The following is a 21,732-nucleotide window of genomic DNA, read 5'->3' as shown; positions in this document are numbered from 1 at the left end:
GGTTTTGCATACGATGAATTGGGATTTTCCTCCAAATATTGTCGGGGTTATAAATTTGCCTGATGCACCATTTCCTCGGTGTGCACTTTAATGCCAGCTTGTGCTGAAAATGGTGGAATGTTTGGGGTATTATATGAGGGGGACCATACTATATTTATGTCAGACTAAACAGATTGTGTTTGATACTGACTGTGGACCTCAGCACTGGTAGATTCACAACTCTGTTTGCCACTGCTGTGACTTGCTTTTTGTGCCATATGGCTTGTAGATGACTTTGGCACATCACTTCTGGTACTTACTATACATTGCTCATGGCAACAAAACTTTTTGTGGCATGTGGGTGTCACAATCAGAGCTACAGAGCTTGCAGTTAATGTGTCGCTGCCTTCAATGGGTTCATATTCAGAACCGGACTCTTCCATAAAACTTTCCTCACTGGAAGAACAAATAAAAGCGTACGCCTCTTCAGCACTGAAATGTCTGTGCACCATTTTATTTTATATGACTAACTAAAAATGCATTCAAGTTTTTTTTAGGGCAGTGGGAGAACACTTTTATGCCCTCTTGTGACAATACCCAGTGTAATTATAACACAAACTTAATAATTTACATATCTGAGACATAACTGCATGCCAAGTTTTTCAGCAATCTGACGTTTCTATCTGGGTGTGCTATATATATAGTTGCAAGAAAAAGTATGGGAACCCTTTGGAATGATATGGATTTCTGCATAAATTGGTCATAAAATGTGATCTGATCTTCATCTAAGTCACAACAATAGACAATCACAGTCTGCTTAAACTAATAACACACAAAGAATTAAATGTTACCATGTTTTTATTGAACACACCATGTAAACATTCACAGTGCAGGTGGAAAAAGTATGTGAACCCTTGTATTTAATAACTGGTTGAACCTCCTTTGGCAGCAATAACTTCAACCAAACATTTCCTGTAGTTGCAGATCAGACGTGCACAACGGTCAGGAGTAATTCTTGACCATTACTCTTTACAGAATTGTTTCAGTTCAGCAATATCCTTGGGATGTCTGGTGTGAATCACTTTCTTGAGGTCATGCCACAGCATCTCAATCAGGTTGAGGTCAGGACTCTGACTGGGCCACTCCAGAAGGCGCATTTTCTTCTGTTTAAGCCATTCTGTTGTTAATTTACTTCTATGCTTTGGGTCGTTGTCCTGTTGCAACACCCATCTTCTGTTGAGCTTCAGCTGGTGGACAGATGGCCTTACGTTCTCCTGCAAAATACTTGATAAACTTGGGAATTCATTTTTCCTTCGATGATAGCAATCCGTCCAGGCCCTGATGCAGCAAAGCAGCCCCAAACCATGATGCCCCCCCCCCCACCATACTTCACAGTTGGGATGAGGTTTTGATGTTGGTGTGTTGTGCCTCTTTTTCTCCACACATAGTGTTGTTTGTTTCTTCCAAACAACTCAACTTTGGTTTCATCTGTCCACAGAATATTTTGCCAGTACTGCTGTGGAACATCCAGGTGCTCTTGTGCAAACTGTAAACGTGCAACAATGTTTTTTTGGACAGCAGTGACTTCCTCTGTGGTATCCTCCCATGAAATCCATTCTTGATTAGTGTTTTACGTATCATAGATTCACTAACAGGGATGTTGGCATATGCCAGAGACTTTTGTAAGTCTTTAGCTGACACTCTAGGATTCTTCTTCACCTCATTAAGCAGTCTACGCTGTGCTCTTGCAATCATCTTTACAGGATGGCCACTCCTAGGGAGAGTAGCAGCAGTGCTGAACTTTCTCCATCTATAGACAATTTGTCTTACCATGGACTGATGAACAGCAAGGCTTTTGGAGATACTTTTATAACCCTTTCCAGCTTTATGCAAGTCAACAATTCTTAATCGTAGGTCTTTGTGCGAGGCATCATTCACATCAGGCAATACTTCTTGTGAAAAACAAACCCAGAACTGGTGTGTGTTTTTTATAGGGCAGGGCAGCTGTAACCAACACCTCCAACCTCATCTCATTACCTCATCTCATTGATTGGACTCCAGTTGGCTGACACATCACTCCAATTAGCTCTTGGAGATATCATTAGTCTAGGGGTCCACATACTTTTTCCACCTGCACTGTGAATGTTTACATGGTGTGTTCAATAAAAACATGGTAACATTTAATTCTTTGTATGTTATTAGTTAAAGCATACTGTGTCTATTGTTAGGACTTAGATGAAGATCAGATCACATTTTATGACCAATTTGTGCAGAAATCCATATCATTCCAAAGGGTTCACATACTTTTTCTTGCAACTGTACACACACAAGTGAATCTCAATAAATTAGAATGTCATGGAAAAGTTAAATTATTTCAGTAATTCAGTTTAAAAAGTGAAACTCATATTTTATACAGATTCATTATACACAGAGTGATCTATTTTAAGCATTTATTTATTTTAATGTTTAATGATTATTGCTTACAGCTAATGAAAACCCAAGGAGGTCATTGCTAAAGAAGCTGGCTGTTCGCAGTGTGCTGTATCCAAGCATATTAATGGAAAGTTCAGTGGAAGGAAAAGCATGGTAGAAAACGGTGCACCAGCAACAGAGATAACTGTACACTTGAAAGGATTGTCAAGAAAAGGTCATTCAGGAATTTGGGGGAAATTCACAAGGAGTGGACTGCAGCTGGAGTCAATGCTTCAAGAGCTACCACACACAGACGTATCCAGGACATGGACTACAACTGTCGCATTCATAGTGTCAAGCCACTCATGACGCAGAAACAATGTCAGAAGTGTCTTACCTTGGCTAAGGAGAAAAAAACTGGACTTGCTCAGTGGTCCAAAGTCATGTTTTCATTTGAAAGTCAATTTTCATTTGGAAAGCAAGGTCCCAGAGTCTTGAGGAAGAGTGGAGAGGCACAGTATCCAAGTTGCTTTAGGTCCAGTGTGAAGTTTCCACAGTCAGTAATGATTTGGGGAGTCATGTCATCTGCTGGTGTTGGTCCACTGTGTCCAAAGTCAGCGCAGCCATGCACCAGGAAATTTTAGAGCACTTCATGTTTCCCTCTGCTGACAAGCTTTATGGAGGTGCTAATTTCATTTTCTTTTTTTTTTTTTCAATATTTTTTTTAATGTTATACAAAACACTTATAAAATATACAATATCAAGCCGTCCAACGGGCGTTATTACAATATTCGTCCATGTATTAACATTTTGAACCAATTACCCTCCCCCCACCCAATTGAGGAGAGGGAGACGGAGAGAGAGAGGAAGAAGGGAAAAAAAAAAAAAAAAACGTGGCCCTGGTTCAACCATTTCATCCATACTTTATCAACTTTTTAATCTCTATCCCTATATCTCTCAACCGTCTGTTCCAGTTTAATTAGGTTAAGCACTGCATCCTGCCACTGACCCGCTGTAGGAGGATCTTCGGAGAATGAGCAATCTAGCCTGAAAAAGTACTTTACACAACAACAGGATCTTCCGGAACTTTGATACCCAAAAATATTGATGTTATATCTATGATATCTTTCCAATACCTTAATAATTTAGGGCATCTCCAAAAACGATGAATAAGATCAGCCTTCTCACCCATACATTTTGTACACTTATCTGTAGCTCTAACCCCCATTTTCCTCAGTGCCCAAGGAGATCTATGAAACCTATGGACAATAAAGAACTGGGAGATTTTATGTGAGGCCCTTTCTGACACCTTAGTGTAACTTCCAAGGGCATCAGTCCATTTTTCTTCCGTGAGGGATAAAATCTCTTTTTCCCACTTTCCTCTAGCTGGTATTATAATCCGTTCTTTCTTTGACTCCATCAAAATTCTGTATCTTTTTGCCGTAGTTCCACTCCTTTCTTCTCCATTAGTAAATTTGTATATTCTATTTGAGTCTTCTTTTCTATATATATTCGGGTTGGTTGATAATGTAACAGCATTTTTAAGTTGTAAATATTTATAACTATCCTTTTGATGGACCCCAAACTCCCTTACTAAAGTAACTAAGTCCTTTAATTTATCTTCTTGAAATATTTGGGCTAGATATTTTATCCCCTTTTTTTCCCAATCTATATATCCTGATCTTTTGTATTTCCTTCAAATTAGTATTTTTCCAGATAGGTGTATACTGCAAATACCCTTTGATGTCCATTATTTTTGTAATTTCCACCCATATATATTCCATTAAATTCATTATCCTATTTCCTGTGTTATTTTTACCCAATGTTCCTGATTCCAGAACCTCTAAGTGAATCGTGTCCCCCAACCACCCCATTTTTATTAGTTCATCCCTCCCCACTACTCCCTTTAAACATTCTTTTATCTGACTATATTGCATTATTAAGTAATAGAAAAACCAATTGGGTACTGCTAGCCCACCTTCTTTTAAAGAAATCTGAAGGACTTCTCTCTTTAACCTTGGAGTATTCCCTTTCCAAACAAATTCTCCCATTAGACTGTCCAATAACTTAAAAAAAAAATTTTGTTGGGGCATTTTGTAACACGTACAATATTTTTGGGAGAAAAATAATTTTTATTAAGTTCACCCGACCCTGAATTGAGATTGGTAGTTTTTTCCAAATATGTATTTTGGTTCTAAGTTCTTTTATTAAGGGGAGTATATTTAGTTTTTCATAATCTAGTATATTTCAAGAAATCTGGATACCTAGATATTTAAAACTCTCGTGCTACCCATTCACATGCACCCTTGAGGCATTCTGTGATACACCTCTCCCTAATAACATCATATGAGATTTCCCCCAATTTATCTTCAAACCCGAAAAAAAACCAAACTTATCTATTATATCTATTACTTTATTAAACTCATCCCTGGTGTTGTGCAAAAACAATAGAATATCATCAGCATACATTATTAATTTCTCATTTCCATCCCTATATTGGAAACCCTTACAGTCCCCACTATTTCTTATCATACATGCCAAGGGTTCTATTGCGATAGCAAATAGTAATGGGGAGAGAGGGCATCCCTGCCTAGTGCCCCGATAGAGGGCAAAGGGCAGGGACAAGCTCCCATCCACCATCACCCGAGACGTTGGCTTGGAATATATAAGTCTAATCCAATTTATAAATCCCTCCCCTATACCAACCCTTTTTAGAACTGCCCATAAATAGTCCCACTCGATACAATCAAACGCCTTTTGCGCATCTAATGAGAGTATTGCTTTTTCCCCAGCTTCTGTTTTATTAGCTTCAATATTAAGGTACAATCTTCTAATATTTGAATATATACAAACTAAGAAGACAGGTTGGCATTAGCAGGAGGTGCTTCAAACCCACATGCAGTTGTGCATATATATAGGGGAGCAAATCCTGCACTTGTGGCCCGTTGCTAATGGCAATCCCCAGCAAAATGCATACAATGGAGGATGCCCGCGGCGAACCACAAGTGCCACAATAGACATCCTACACAAGGTAACAAGTGCGGATGTAATAATTAATATAACAATATAACAAAACAATAACAAACACAGGTGCACTCTGCAGTATCACTAAATCCTCAAACTGATTTTAAAATTGAGAGATTAGTCAACATGTCCTACGGTGTAGAACATGTCTAAGCCCGGACACCGCGACAAGGTTTCTCAAGTAGCCCGGGACCCTACACTCTCCTACCTGAGCCGTATGGGCGATACCAGGAGCCAGTGGGCAAATTACAGGAGCATAAGGCCAACTCACAAACAACTCACCAGTTACCTCCAGCATGTGGCCATGCTTGCAATGGGAGGAGGGAGGAGTCTGTGAGTCCCACGCAAGACTTGCTGATATGTCCCAGGCCTCACAGGTGCACCTAAATGTGACCTGTAGATGGAAAACAGGCACATTTAAATAGGAGTTTATACACCTCCAGGAATCTATATATACAAACTAAGAAGACAGGTTGGCATTAGCAGGAGGTGCTTCAAACCCACATGCAGTTGTGCATATATATAGGGGAGCAAATCCTGCACTTGTGGCCCGTTGCTAATGGCAATCCCCAGCAAAATGCATACAATGGAGGATGCCCGCGGCGAACCACAAGTACCACAATAGACATCCTACACAAGGTAACAAGTGCGGATGTAATAATTAATATAACAATATAACAAAACAATAACAAACACAGGTGCACTCTGCAGTATCACTAAATCCTCAAACTGATTTTAAAATTGAGAGATTAGTCAACATGTCCTACGGTGTAGAACATGTCTAAGCATGTTCTACATGTTCTACATGTTCTACACCGTAGGACATGTTGACTAATCTCTCAATTTTAAAATCAGTTTGAGGATTTAGTGATACTGCAGAGTGCACCTGTGTTTGTTATTGTTTTGTTATATTGTTATATTAATTATTACATCCGCACTTGTTACCTTGTGTAGGATGTCTATTGTGGTACTTGTGGTTCGCCGCGGGCATCCTCCATTGTATGCATTCTGCTGGGGATTGCCATTAGCAACGGGCCACAAGTGCAGGATTTGCTCCCCTATATATATGCACAACTGCATGTGGGTTTGAAGCACCTCCTGCTAATGCCAACCTGTCTTCTTAGTTTGTATATATAGATTCCTGGAGGTGTATAAACTCCTATTTAAATGTGCCTGTTTTCCATCTACAGGTCACATTTAGGTGCACCTGTGAGGCCTGGGACATATCAGCAAGTCTTGAGTGGGACTCACAGACTCCTCCCTCCTCCCATTGCAAGCATGGCCACATGCTGGAGGTAACTGGTGAGTTGTTTGTGAGTCGGCCTTATGCTCCTGTAATTTGCCCACTGGCTCCTGGTATCGCCCATACGGCTCAGGTAGGAGAGTGTAGGGTCCCAGGCTACTTGAGAAACCTTGTCGCGGTGTCCGGGCTTAGACATGTTCTACACCGTAGGACATGTTGACTAATCTCTCAATTTTAAAATCAGTTTGAGGATTTAGTGATACTGCAGAGTGCACCTGTGTTTGTTATTGTTTTGTTATATTGTTATATTAATTATTACATCCGCACTTGTTACCTTGTGTAGGATGTCTATTGTGGTACTTGTGGTTCGCCGCGGGCATCCTCCATTGTATGCATTTTGCTGGGATTGCCATTAGCAACGGACCACAAGTGCAGGATTTGCTCCCCTATATATGCACAACTGCATGTGGGTTTGAAGCACCTCCTGCTAATGCCAACCTGTCTTCTTAGTTTGTATATATAGATTCCTGGAGGTGTATAAACTCCTATTTAAATGTGCCTGTTTTCCATCTACAGGTCACATTTAGGTGCACCTGTGAGGCCTGGGACATATCAGCAAGTCTTGAGTGGGACTCACAGACTCCTCCCTCCTCCCATTGCAAGCATGGCCACATGCTGGAGGTAACTGGTGAGTTGTTTGTGAGTCGGCCTTATGCTCCTGTAATTTGCCCACTGGCTCCTGGTATCGCCCATACGGCTCAGGTAGGAGAGTGTAGGGTCCCGGGCTACTTGAGAAACCTTGTCGCGGTGTCCGGGCTTAGACATGTTCTACACCGTAGGACATGTTGACTAATCTCTCAATTTTAAAATCAGTTTGAGGATTTAGTGATACTGCAGAGTGCACCTGTGTTTGTTATTGTTTTGTTATATTGTTATATTAATTATTACATCCGCACTTGTTACCTTGTGTAGGATGTCTATTGTGGTACTTGTGGTTCGCTGCGGGCATCCTCCATTGTATGCATTTTGCTGGGGATTGCCATTAGCAACGGGCCACAAGTGCAGGATTTGCTCCCCTATATATATGCACAACTGCATGTGGGTTTGAAGCACCTCCTGCTAATGCCAACCTGTCTTCTTAGTTTGTATATATAGATTCCTGGAGGTGTATAAACTCCTATTTAAATGTGCCTGTTTTCCATCTACAGGTCACATTTAGGTGCACCTGTGAGGCCTGGGACATATCAGCAAGTCTTGAGTGGGACTCACAGACTCCTCCCTCCTCCCATTGCAAGCATGGCCACATGCTGGAGGTAACTGGTGAGTTGTTTGTGAGTCGGCCTTATGCTCCTGTAATTTGCCCACTGGCTCCTGGTATCACCCATACGGCTCAGGTAGGAGAGTGTAGGGTCCCGGGCTACTTGAGAAACCTTGTCGCGGTGTCCGGGCTTAGACATGTTCTACACCGTAGGACATGTTGACTAATCTCTCAATTTTAAAATCAGTTTGAGGATTTAGTGATACTGCAGAGTGCACCTGTGTTTGTTATTGTTTTGTTATATTGTTATATTAATTATTACATCCGCACTTGTTACCTTGTGTAGGATGTCTATTGTGGTACTTGTGGTTCGCCGCGGGCATCCTCCATTGTATGCATTTTGCTGGGGATTGCCATTAGCAACGGGCCACAAGTGCAGGATTTGCTCCCCTATATATATGCACAACTGCATGTGGGTTTGAAGCACCTCCTGCTAATGCCAACCTGTCTTCTTAGTTTGTATATATAGATTCCTGGAGGTGTATAAACTCCTATTTAAATGTGCCTGTTTTCCATCTACAGGTCACATTTAGGTGCACCTGTGAGGCCTGGGACATATCAGCAAGTCTTGCGTGGGACTCACAGACTCCTCCCTCCTCCCATTGCAAGCATGGCCACATGCTGGAGGTAACTGGTGAGTTGTTTGTGAGTTGGCCTTATGCTCCTGTAATTTGCCCACTGGCTCCTGGTATCGCCCATATGGCTCAGGTAGGAGAGTGTAGGGTCCCGGGCTACTTGAGAAACCTTGTCGCGGTGTCCGGGCTTAGACATGTTCTACACCGTAGGACATGTTGACTAATCTCTCAATTTTAAAATCAGTTTGAGGATTTAGTGATACTGCAGAGTGCACCTGTGTTTGTTATTGTTTTGTTATAATATTTGAATATATTGTTCTCCTGGGTATAAAACCTGTCTGATCTTCCTGAATTATACTTTTAATCACTTTGGAGAGTCTACCTGCCAAAACCTTTGCCAGGATTTTAATATCTGTATTCAACAAGGATATTGGTCTATATGAGGCAGGATCTAATTGATCTTTATCCTTTTTTGGAATCAAAGTGATAATTGCCTCATTCATTGACTCTGGTAGCTCGCCTATATTTTGGGCCTCTCGTAGTGTCGCTGTTAGTTCTGGTATTAGGACCTGCGCAAAACTCTTATAGATTTCAAAGGGAAGTCCGTCACTCCCCGGTGCTTTCGCTGGTTTCACCTGACCCAAAACCTCTGTTATCTCTAAACAGGATATTTCTTTATCTAGATACTCCGTTTGTGCCTTCGTTATCTCAGAAAACGCAATTCGGTCTAAAAAATAATCAAGGTCTTTTTTGGTGTATTGCACCCTGGACTTATACAGTTCCTCAAAATAATCCCCAAAGATCTTTTTAATTTCGTCGGGTGAACTCATTATTTCGCCTCTATTATCCCTAATTGCCCCTATCCATGCTTTCCATCTCTGATTTTTCACTATACCTGCTAGAATTTTCCCAACCTTTTCTCCCTCTGATGCTAACTGAAACCCTTGAAAAAATTATTCTTTCCTTGTTTTATCCATATAATGTATTTTTAACTTTTCATATTCCTCCTCCCATATCTTCTTATTATTCCCAGTGGGATTCATTATACATTTTAATCTTACTTCTTCTAACTTCTTTTCCAATAATTCCCCTTTTTCTTTAGTGATTTTTTTTACAGTAGTTCACCTTTTTAAACAAACACCCTCTTAAATATGCCTTAGCAGTGTCCCACACTATACCTCTTTTAGCCGAACCGTTATTCTCCTTCTTATTCAGATCCAGCTCCATTACCACCGCACTATGATCAGATAAGGCCATAGGCATATGTTTTATCTTAATCCTACTCTGGATCATTAAGTTTTTATTTCCTAAAACCATATCTATTTTTGACCACGTTTGGTGTGTTTTAGAGTAACAAGAATACATTATTTCTTCTGGGTTTAAATAGCGCCAAACATCAGTCCAATTAAACTCCAAGGCCATTTTACACAAATCAGCATTTTGTATTCTTCCCCCTCCGCCAGAAATTCTGTCTTTGAGTGGATCCATAACCGCATTATAGTCTCCTATCGCGATCATCATACATTCCTGTCTATTCAACATGAATCTATGCAACTCATACAACACATCTGACCTATATGGTGGAGGAATACATATATTTGCAATAACCATATTAACCCCTTCCACATTGCAATGTAAAAAGAGGTACCTGCCACAGTCGTCCACCTCACATGTGACGCACTCAAACTTGATCTTTTTATGTACCAGAATTGAAACCCCTCTTGAATATGTGGTATATATCGAGTGGTAACCCTTCCCTATCCAATTTTTCTCCATCCACCGAAGGGAATCCTTATCTAAGTGCGTCTCTTGGAGGCAGACAATGGCTGGCAAGAACCTCTTCATCCACTCAAAGACGGCGTATTTTTTTATCCTTTCCCGCAAACCTCTCACGTTTAATAAAACAAGTTTAATCATCTAGCGGAGGGAGGAAGAAAAAAAATAAAAAGATTGTATTTCCCCCCTCCTCTCCCTCTCCCTCATCCCCCCCCTCCCGCCCACATCCCCCCCCCCCCCCCAAATAGCTCCCTCTCCGCTGGTAGGCGGACGAGGCAACTCCATTACTCTGCATATGGCTCTCCACCCCCCTCCCCCACCCCAACCGCCCATCCCGTCCAACCATTCATTTATGTCTGATGGTGTAGAGAAAAATTCGGTCTTTCCTTTGTATTCCACCCTTAATTTTGCGGGAAAGAGTAAACTATATTTCAAACCTAATTCCCTTAATCTCTTTTTTACCTCAATAATAGTATTGCATCTCGATCCTTGGAGAGTACGCATTTCACCAACATATGCCTAGGGTAGCCCCCTGGGGCCCTCATTTTAACTGGGACCCTATGTGCTCTCTCAATAGCAAACAGGGGTGAAAGAGTGCCCTCCCTACAGTTCTCCCTTATCCAGCGTTCCATATAATCAATACTATTATTCCCTTCTTCACGTTCTGGGATCCCTACACATCGTATATTTGCCCTCCGCGATCTATCTTCTTGATTGATTATTCTTTTTTCCATTTTAACATTTAATGTTAGAACCTCTTTCTCTAACTTCTCTACTGAATGCTCTAAAGAGGGGATCCTATTTTCCATCTAGTGTAGTCGCTCTCTTATTTTTTCCATATCACCTCGCATTATACTAACATCTGTTTGCACTGCCCAGATCTGTGTCACTATACTCCCTATTGTATTTTCCGTCCTAGACACGGCCTGAAATATCTCCCTCATCATATTTGCATCCCTCTCTAGGGTTGATTCGGGTGTTTCCGATTCACCAATGTTATCTGCCCTTCCCTTCTCCTGTATCTCAGTATGTACCTCTGTATATATAATTTTCTCTTTATGTGAAGGGGTGGAAACTGGGGAATTGGGGGCCAGATATTTACTTAAATTATGCTGTTTTTGCCCAGTCTCTAGTCCAGATATTGATTTCCTACTGCTGGCACTAGTAGGAGGGCGTTGTTCTTCTTTTTTCTTGGGGGACATTTTGCACTTTAATAGTACCTTTCCCTACACCTACCCTCCTCACTCCCACCTATATTAGTGTACCCTCTCCTCCTCTTTTTTTTTTCTCCTTCCCTCTTTCCTCCCCTCCCCTCCCTCCAGATATATATATATATATATATATATATATATTTTCATGGAAAAGGTCAGGCAGCACTCCTTCAAACACAGCTGTAGTTGTATGGGTGCCCACGGTGGTCCATCGATGCAGGACGGAATCAGTAGAGAAAGAAAGTCCGCAGCACTCCTTCAAGTAAAAAATGTGCAATTTATTCACACATGTCAACAAAGACAACGTTTCGGTCCTCTCACAGGACCTTTCTCAAGTCAAGTGAACATAAAAGTGCATAGTGCAAAAATAAATACATCTCTACATCATGACCCATTCCATTATTGGCCAATAGGGTACTAGTGCACTCCCATTTGTGGGTGGGTTTCAATTCATATAATTAACTCCACATATTAACATACACACCAACGAAGGTCAGGGCATATCAGTGATACGTTCAGTAATAATCAATCATCATAAGTGTATACAAGTGCGTATACTAAAGTGAACAGTGCAATTTAAAAAGGCATTGACCATATTACCTTGCCGCAAGCCTGACCGTGGACCAAGAAGCGAGGGGAGAAGGTGTCTTTGCTTGTACTGGAGCACGCCACTCATCCGCGTCCACTGCTCCTTACTGCGCATGTATCTAACCCATTTCCTTTATGACGCAGCATATATTAGTCATGCGTCGCCTCTAGGGTGGAAGCCAACGTGGTGACGCACGATCGATCACTTCCGAGCGCAGCGCACATGCAAAGTGTGCGTCAGCACGCAGTCCAATCGTCCGCGCCCCACCACGAGTCCCTATCCACCATCTTAGTTTCAGGCATTTGTTTGGGCAATATTATTATGCCTCCATATAACCCCATATTTAATCATCCCTATCCAGTACCCGGCACAGGCAAGAGTCAAGGCAATAATCAATGCATACAAAAATATATATTAGCATAGACATATCACTGTAGCTTCCATTTAATTCACCTTATACAGAGAGCAGACAACATCAGACCATGAGTCCTGCAGACTGGATATGTAGCCCACCATTCCTCCTGTTACCCTAAATTCCACATTTAACCCTTTCGGTTTCAGGGTATCCAGCCGAAAAATCCACCTTAGCTCAGTTTTCTTTAATTTACTTAATCGGTCCGCTCCTCTCTCCAATGGTTTAACATGGTCTATAATCATAAATTTTAGATCACTTTCTTTATGGTTTTTTTCAGCAAAATGCTTTGATACGGGCAAATCTTTTATTCCTAATAGATTGTCTATGGTTATTCAACCTAGTCTTTAGATCACAAGTAGTTTCGCCAACATATAATTTTTTACAGGGGCACCATAGTACATATATCACCCATGACGAATCACAGGTGAGATAATGTCTTATGTCATAGGTCTCACCCGTGTCTGGATGTGAGAACACAGATCCCTTGGCCATCTGTTTACAGTTCACACATCCCAGACACGGGAAAGAGCCCGTGCGCCTTGTTTTAAGAAACGTCTGTCTCAATTGTCCTTTGTCTGGTACTTTGGAGTGTACTACCTTATCCCTGATGTTCCCTGCTCTTCTATATGCCATCATAGGCGAATTTTTAAAAGCCGCAATGTTAGGGTGTCCACTGCTCAATAACCCCCAATGTCGCCTCACTATCTTTTCAATATCAGGACTCAACTCGTTGTATGATGATACAAACGGCAATCTGTCACTAGTCTGTCTTTGTTTGGGGGTCAACAATTAATCTCTAGGGATCTTTTTGGCTCTTTCCGCATGTTTTTTTACTAACTTTTTAGGGTACCCCCTATCTATAAAGGATTGTTCCATATTTTTCATCGATGCCGTTAACGTAAACTGGATCTCCCGATCAAGGGAGTTCAAGTATACGTGAAAGTCCATCAACTGCTCCATGGTGCCACTCCAAATGAGGAAGATATCGTCTATGTATCTCCACCACGTCAAGACCTGGTTGAAGTGGGGAGATACATAGACAAGACGTTCCTCAAATGACCGCACAAAAATATTTGCATAAGTGGGCGCGGCATTAGAGCCCATTGCCGCGCCCATCTTCTGCAAGAAATAGTGTCCCTGGAACACAAAATAATTATTCCTCAGAGACAATTCCAACAGTGTCAGTATAAACTGTCGTACTGGAGCGGAATATTCTGAATGTTGTAACATCTCTGCTACAGCCGACAAGCCTTTTCCGTGGTCGATCGAGGTATATAACGACACTATGTCAAAAGAGGCTATGTTGAGAAGGAGAGCCCAGTCCTGTATGTATATAAGGCCAAATATTTCGACACAGGAAATGTCTGCACTGGAGGATTTGTCCAGTAACCCCGATCTCACCATCAAGCCTGCGGACAAGGGTGGTGGGATCGTGGTGATGGACACCACTCTATACATTAATGAGATACAAAGGCAATTGAGCGAACCTGGTGTCTATGAACCACTGGTCAGGGACCCCAGATTCGATATTGCAAGGAAAATAGATGTACATTTGACTGTTGCGATGCAGAATGGTATTATTGATAGACAACTAAAAGAGTTTTTGGTGGTGAAGTCCCCGGTTACACCCACGATATACGTATTACCAAAGATACATAAAAGGTTGGTCGACCCTCCGGGGCGGCCTATAATTTCTGGTAGGGGTTCGATCCTATCCAACATAAATGTATTCTTGGATAAGATATTGAGAGAATATGCTATGGGTGCTAAATCATACGTTAGGGATACCGGAGACTTCATCACCAAAATTAAAGGAATGCGGGTTCCTAAAGGGGCGATTGTGGCCTCTTTTGACATAGTGTCGTTATATACCTCGATCGACCACGGAAAAGGCTTGTCGGCTGTAGCGGAGATGTTACAACATTCAGAATATTCCGCTCCAGTACGACAGTTTATACTGACACTGTTGGAATTGTCTCTGAGGAATAATTATTTTGTGTTCCAGGGACACTATTTCTTGCAGAAGATGGGCGCGGCAATGGGCTCTAATTCCGCGCCCACTTATGCAAATATTTTTGTGCGGTCATTTGAGGAACGTCTTGTCTATGTATCTCCCCACTTCAACCAGGTCTTGACGTGGTGGAGATACATAGACGATATCTTCCTCATTTGGAGTGGCACCATGGAGCAGTTGATGGACTTTCACGTATACTTGAACTCCCTTGATCGGGAGATCCAGTTTACGTTAACGGCATCGACTGACCGGGTGCAGTACTTGGATACACAAGTATACATTGAGGACGACCAGGTACATATGGATTTGAATATTAAGGCCACAGATAAGAACACATTGTTGCATTTTACTAGTGGGCATCCAAGAAGGATGGTAGATTCGCTGCCGTACAGTCAAATGCTTCGAGTACGGAGAATAGTTGACAAAGATGAGAATATGAATTCAGCTATGAAAAATATGGAACAATCCTTTATAGATAGGGGGTACCCTAAAAAGTTAGTAAAAAAACATGCGGAAAGAGCCAAAAAGATCCCTAGAGATTAATTGTTGACCCCCAAACAAAGACAGACTAGTGACAGATTGCCGTTTGTATCATCATACAACGAGTTGAGTCCTGATATTGAAAAGATAGTGAGACGACATTGGGGGTTATTGAGCAGTAGACACCCTAACATTGCGGCTTTTAAAAATTCGCCTATGATGGCATATCGAAGAGCAGGGAACATCAGGGATAAGGTAGTACACTCCAAAGTACCAGACAAAGGACAATTGAGACAGACGTTTCTTAAAACAAGGCGCACGGGCTCTTTCCCGTGTCTGGGATGTGTGAACTGTAAACAGATGGCCAAGGGATCTGTGTTCTCACATCCAGACACGGGTGAGACCTATGACATAAGACATTATCTCACCTGTGATTCGTCATGGGTGATATATGTACTATGGTGCCCCTGTAAAAAATTATATGTTGGCGAAACTACTTGTGATCTAAAGACTAGGTTGAATAACCATAGACAATCTATTAGGAATAAAAGAAGAGATTTGCCCATATCAAAGCATTTTGCTGAAAAAAAACATAAAGAAAGTGATCTAAAATTTATGATTATAGACCATGTTAAACCATTGGAGAGAGGAGGGGACCGATTAAGTAAATTAAAGAAAACTGAGCTAAGGTGGATTTTTCGGCTGGATACCCTGAAACCGAAAGGGTTAAATGTGGAATTTAGGGTAACAGGAGGAATGGTGGGCTACATATCCAGTCTGCAGGACTCATGGTCTGATGTTGTCTGCTCTCTGTATAAGGTGAATTAAATGGAAGCTACAGTGATATGTCTATGCTAATATATATTTTTGTATGCATTGATTATTTCCTTGACTCTTGCCTGTGCCGGGTACTGGATAGGGATGATGAAATATGGGGTTATATGGAGGCATAATAATATTGCCCAAACAAATGCCTGAAACTAAGATGGTGGATAGGGACTCGTGGTGGGGCGCGGACGATTGGACTGCGTGCTGACGCACACTTTGCATGTGCTCTGCGCTCGGAAGTGATCGATCGTGCGTCACCACGTTGGCTTCCACCCTAGAGGCGACGCATGACTAATATATGCTGCGCCATAAAGGAAATGGGTTAGATACATGCGCAGTAAGGAGCAGTGGACGCGGATGAGTGGCGTGCTCCAGTACAAGCAAAGACGCCTTCTCCCCTCGCTTCTTGGTCCACGGTCAGGCTTGCGGCAAGGTAATATGGTCAATGCCTTTTTAAATTGCATTGTTCACTTTAGTATACGCACTTGTATACACTTATGATGATTGATTATTACTGAACGTATCACTGATATGCCCTGACCTTCGTTGGTGTGTATGTTAATATGTGGAGTTAATTATATGAATTGAAACCCACCCACGAATGGGAGTGCACTAGTACCCTATTGGCCAATAATGGAATGGGTCATGATGTAGAGATGTATTTATTTTTGCACTATGCACTTTTATGTTCACTTGACTTGAGAAAGGTCCTGTGAGAGGACCGAAACGTTGTCTTTGTTGACATGTGTGAATAAATTGCACATTTTTTACTTGAAGGAGTGCTGCGGACTTTCTTTCTCTATATATATATACACTACGTGCAGAATTATTAGGCAAATGAGTATTTTGACCACATCATCCTCTTTATGCATGTTGTCTTACTCCAAGCTGTATAGGCTCGAAAGCCTACTACCAATTAAGCATATTAGGTGATGTGCATCTCTGTAATGAGAAGGGGTGTGGTCTAATGACATCAACACCCTATATTAGGTGTGCATAATTATTAGGCAACTTCCTTTCCTTTGGCAAAATGGGTCAAAAGAAGGACTTGACAGGCTCAGAAAAGTCAAAAATAGTGAGATATCTTGCAGAGGGATGCAGCACTCTTAAAATTGCAAAGCTTCTGAAGCGTGATCATCGAACAATCCAGCGTTTCATTCAAAATAGTCAACAGGGTCGCAAGAAGCGTGTGGAAAAACCAAGGCGCAAAATAACTGCCCATGAACTGAGAAAAGTCAAGCGTGCAGCTGCCAAGATGCCACTTGCCACCAGTTTGGCCATATTTCAGAGCTGCAACATCACTGGAGTGCCCAAAAGCACAAGGTGTGCAATACTCAGAGACATGGCCAAGGTAAGAAAGGCTGAAAGACGACCACCACTGAACAAGACACACAAGCTGAAACGTCAAGACTGGGCCAAGAAATATCTCAAGACTGATTTTTCTAAGGTTTTATGGACTGATGAAATGAGAGTGAGTCTTGATGGGCCAGATGGATGGGCCCGTGGCTGGATTGGTAAAGGGCAGAGAGCTCCAGTCCGACTCAGATGCCAGCAAGGTGGAGGTGGAGTACTGGTTTGGGCTGGTATCATCAAAGATGAGCTTGTGGGGCCTTTTCGGGTTGAGGATGGAGTCAAGCTCAACTCCCAGTCCTACTGCCAGTTTCTGGAAGACACCTTCTTCAAGCAGTGGTACAGGAAGAAGTCTGCATCCTTCAAGAAAAACATGATTTTCATGCAGGACAATGCTCCATCACACGCGTCCAAGTACTCCACAGCGTGGCTGGCAAGAAAGGGTATAAAAGAAGAAAATCTAATGACATGGCCTCCTTGTTCACCTGATCTGAACCCCATTGAGGACCTGTGGTCCATCATCAAATGTGAGATTTACAAGGAGGGAAAACAGTACACCTCTCTGAACAGTGTCTGGGAGGCTGTGGTTGCTGCTGCACGCAATGTTGATGGTGAACAGATCAAAACACTGACAGAATCCATGGATGGCAGGCTTTTGAGTGTCCTTGCAAAGAAAGGTGGCTATATTGGTCACTGATTTGTTTTTGTTTTGTTTTTGAATGTCAGAAATGTATATTTGTGAATGTTGAGATGTTATATTGGTTTCACTGGTAAAAATAAATAATTGAAATGGGTATATATTTGTTTTTTGTTAAGTTGCCTAATAATTATGCACAGTAATAGTCACCTGCACACACAGATATCCCCCTAAAATAGCTAAAACTAAAAACAAACTAAAAACTACTTCCAAAAATATTCAGCTTTGATATTAATGAGTTTTTTGGGTTCATTGAGAACATGGTTGTTGTTCAATAATAAAATTAATCCTCAAAAATACAACTTGCCTAATAATTCTGCACTCCCTGTATATATATATATATATACACTGCTCAAAAAAATAAAGGGAACACAAAAATAACACATCCTAGATCTGAATTAATTAAATATTCTTCTGAAATACTTTGTTCTTTACATAGTTGAATGTGCTGACAACAAAATCACACAAAAAGAAAAAAATGGAAATCAAATTTTTCAACCCATGGAGGTCTGGATTTGGAATCACACTCAAAATTAAAGTGGAAAAACACACTACAGGCTGATCCAACTTTGATGTAATGTCCTTAAAACAAGTCAAAATGAGGCTCAGTAGTGTGTGTGGCCTCCACGTGCCTGTATGACCTCCCTACAACGCCTGTGCATGCTCCTGATGAGGTGGCGGACGGTCTCCTGAAGGATCTCCTCCCAGACCTGGACTAAAGCATCTGCCAACTCCTGGACAGTCTGTGGCGCAACGTGACATTGGTGGATAGAGTGAGACATGATGTCCCAGATGTGCTCAATTGGATTCAGGTCTGGGGAACGGGCGGGCCAGTCCACAGCATCAATGCCTTAGTCTTGCAGGAACTGCTGACACACTCCAGCCACATGAGATCTAGCATTGTCTTGCATTAGGAGGAACCCAGGGCCAACCGCACCAGCATATGGTCCCACAAGGGGTCTGAGGATCTCATCTCGGTACCTAATGGCAGTCAGGCTACCTCTGGCGAGCACATGGAGGGCTGTGCGGCCCTCAAAAGAAATGCCCCCACACCATTACTGACCCAATGCCAAACCAGTCATGCTGGAGGATGTTGTAGGCAGCAGAACGTTCTCCACGGCGTCTCAAGACTCTGTCACGTCTGTCACATGTGCTCAGTGTGAACCTGCTTTCATCTGTGAAGAGCACAGGCTGCCAGTGGCGAATTTGCCAATCTTGGTGTTCTCTGGCAAATGCCAAACGTCCTGCACGGTGTTGGGCTGTAAGCACAACCCCCACCTGTGGACGTCGGGCCCTCATATCACCCTCATGGAGTCTGTTTCTGACCATTTGAGCAGACACATGCACATTTGTGGCCTGCTGGAGGTCATTTTGCAGGGCTCTGGCAGTGCTTCTCCTGTTCCTCCTTGCACAAAGTCAGAGGTAGCGGTCCTGCTGCTGGGTTGTTGCCCTCCTACGGCCTCCTCCACGTCTCCTGATCTACTGGCCTGTCTCCTGGTAGCGCCTTCATGCTCTGGACACTACGCTGACAGACACAGCAAACCTTCTTGCCACAGCTCGCATTGATGTGCCATCCTGGATAAGCTGCACTACCTGAGCCACTTGTGTGGGCTGTAGACTCCATCTCATGCTACCACTAGAGTGAAAGAACCGCCAGCATTCAAAAGTGACCAAAACATCAGCCAGGAAGCATAGGAACTGAGAAGTGGTCTGTGGTCACCACCTACAGAACCATTCCTTTATTGGGGGTGTCTTGCTAATTGCCTATAATTTCCACCTGTTGTCTATCCCATTTGCACAACAGCATGTGAAATTGATTGTCACTCAGTGTTGCTTCCTAAGTGGACAGTTTGATTTCACAGAAGTGTGATTGACTTGGAGTTACATTGTGTTGTTTAAGTGTTCCCTTTATTTTTTTGAGCAGTGTATATATATATTATTTTTTTCCGGTTATTTCAAATATCTTCCACTCTTTTCCAGAGATTCTTACACAAACATGCCAACGCTAAACATTAATGATTTATCAACAGTTAGCAGTTACTCCTACGCTGGTCCAATCAAACCAATCCGTACCGCCTACTTAATTCTAAAGAGGAGAAAGAGGGGAGCCAAGCGATTAATTGAAACAGTAAAATTAATAATACAATAGCTCAAAAAAATAGAAACAAAAAAAGAAAGAAAAGAAGATGAACAAAAAACGTCCAGTAAAGCATTAGTGTCCCCAAAAAAAAATTAGGAACCGGGACCTGTCCAAGGCCACTAATCTTTCAAGTGTTAATTCAAGAGGGGATAGTAACGACCACCGGTCCTCAATGTCTGGAACCGCGAAACGGGAACACATTCATATACAGACAGTTAGTCCTTAATGACCCAGGTGAGTTAGTTCTTGGTTAGTCCAAAAAAGATAATCCTTAATTAGTCCAGGAGAGTTAATCCTTTAGTTGATCTCAGAGGGTTATAGGTTATGAGTTAGGAGTTAGCAGGGGGTCAGAATAGTTGAAAATCATCTGGACAATCATACTGGGAGCTCCCAAGGGGACTTACAAACCTTATTACGGCGGTATACTAGAGGCGATTTTATCATAAACCACCTATTCTTCTTTAGAAAATATTCCTGGAAACCGCAAATCTTCACCCCTTCTTTCCTTTCTCCCACACTTTGTTTCGGGACTGGGAATACACACGCTGTCTTACATCTAGTATGTCCAGATTCCCCACTATACACTCTATACCCTCTATAACCCTGCACCTGCCAATACTCTATGCAGCGAACTGCGAAGCACACAGTGTATCACAAACCGGGCACACCACCGTCAGTGGTCAAGCCTATAGCAACCACCACCGTCCAGTAATCAAGCCTGTAGCAACAGGCAGCCCGCGGTCTCTGCGCCCTAGCCCGCTTCAGTCGGCCTCAGCTCATATACGATCAGGGCAGATAGTGAGCGGCACACGCCGTCGCCACGCAGCAGACCAACTCCACCAATCCTCTATCAACAGTCTCACCACCCCGGCGTCATATCCTCAGCGTCCTCGATGATCTGCAGCATCCTCAGAGACCACAGCCGACCACCACCATTGACCGAAATCTTGTCCATCCGGATCCCCAGACTACATGGTACGGATGGACAGGGCACGGTCGATTCGGCAGAGCAGGGGGGAAGGGGGGCAGAGCCCAGCGTCCTACGTCAGATGCTCACATGCCGTCCTCTGGCGCACGCAAATTTCATTTTCAAGCTGGACTTGGCACCTGCCCCCACTGCCAGAAGCACCAATATCTGGTTTTATAACCACGGTATCACTGTGCATGATTGGCCAGCAAACTTTCCTGACCTAAACCCCATAGAGAATCTATGTGGCATTGTCAAGAGTAAGATGAGAGACATCAGACCCAACAATGCAGACAAGCTGAAGGCCACTATCAAAGCAACCTGGGCTTCCATCACACTTCAGCAGTGCCACAGGCTGATAGTTCCCATGCCATGCAGCATTGATGCAGTAATTCATGCAAAAGAAGCTCTAACCAAGTATTAAGTGCATGTACTGTATATACTTCTCAGTAGGCCAACATTTCTGTATTAAAAATCATTTTTTTTAATTGCTCTTATGTTCAAATTTTCTGAGATCCTGACTCTTGGGTTTTCATTAGCTGTAAGCCATAATCATCAACACTAAAAGAAATAAATGCTTAAAATATTAACTTTTTGAATTGAATTGCTGAAATAAATTAACTTTTTAATGATATCTTAATTTCTTGAGATGCACATTTGTGTGTGTGTGTGTTCTTACTGACTATAACCTACAACATCAGCTTGAAAGTGACA

This window comes from Bufo bufo, chromosome 2 (assembly GCF_905171765.1).
Source record: "Bufo bufo chromosome 2, aBufBuf1.1, whole genome shotgun sequence".
In the NCBI taxonomy this organism is placed as follows: domain Eukaryota; kingdom Metazoa; phylum Chordata; class Amphibia; order Anura; family Bufonidae; genus Bufo; species Bufo bufo.
The sequence above is the reverse complement of the archived record's forward strand: the minus strand, read 5'-3'. Positions refer to the sequence as shown.